Source organism: Austrofundulus limnaeus, unplaced genomic scaffold (genome assembly GCF_001266775.1).
Source record: "Austrofundulus limnaeus strain Quisiro unplaced genomic scaffold, Austrofundulus_limnaeus-1.0 Scaffold155, whole genome shotgun sequence".
NCBI lineage: Eukaryota > Metazoa > Chordata > Actinopteri > Cyprinodontiformes > Rivulidae > Austrofundulus > Austrofundulus limnaeus.
Genome location: NW_013952557.1, coordinates 107,234 through 108,041, shown reverse-complemented (window position 1 = coordinate 108,041; position 808 = coordinate 107,234).

The window sequence follows — 808 nt, the reverse complement described above, 5'->3', positions numbered from 1 at the left end:
AGAACCAGGCTCAGGACAGGAGACCATCTGCCTCGATCGGCTGGTTGAGGGGACAGGAAAGAGACACAGGTTATTAAAATAAAACAGTAATAATCTAATATTTTTAAATGTAAGGGGAGGTTTTGTAATATAGTAAATAAATTGATTGAAAAAAACAATTTAGAGATAATTTGCAAAACACACTTGGTAAATAAACATTTTAGCCAAACTATTAGTTTTATTGTATGTACAGAAATTTGAAGACCCAACCCCAATCCTTTTCTAAAAGTATCTTTAGGTTGCTCTTTTTTCAAAAGCCCTATACTGATGGACGAATAGGCATCTCTGTGATTTGGACCGGAATGGCTGAAACTGATATATAATTAGGTRTTTTTTGTTTCCTGGGTGCATTTTGATTTGTTTTTGGTGAAGAATGGAGGATGGACTGGAGTGCAATGAAAACCTTTTGGTCCCGGTCCAGCAAAACCGACCCGTAATGCTTGGCATCAAAAAAGAAACGGCTGAAGAGTAGAAGCAAAATCAAATGTAAATGGTGACTCACATCATGCATTGCACTGTGTGGTAGTAATATTTCTTTTCTGTTTGTAGCCTTCTGACTCGGTTAGAGTCGTGCTTGGGATCCTCGTGCAGGGCATGCACCCTCGACAGCGGTGTTGGCATTTACACTTGATGCTTACCTTGTTGTAGTGTTCTCCAAAAGGACATGTGACAGAACACTTTATCCCAAAGTGGGGCCCGTGGGCCAAAATTGGCCCGCCAAGCCATTTCATTTGGCCCACCAGCAGTTGTCCTGGTTACTAGATTGTAA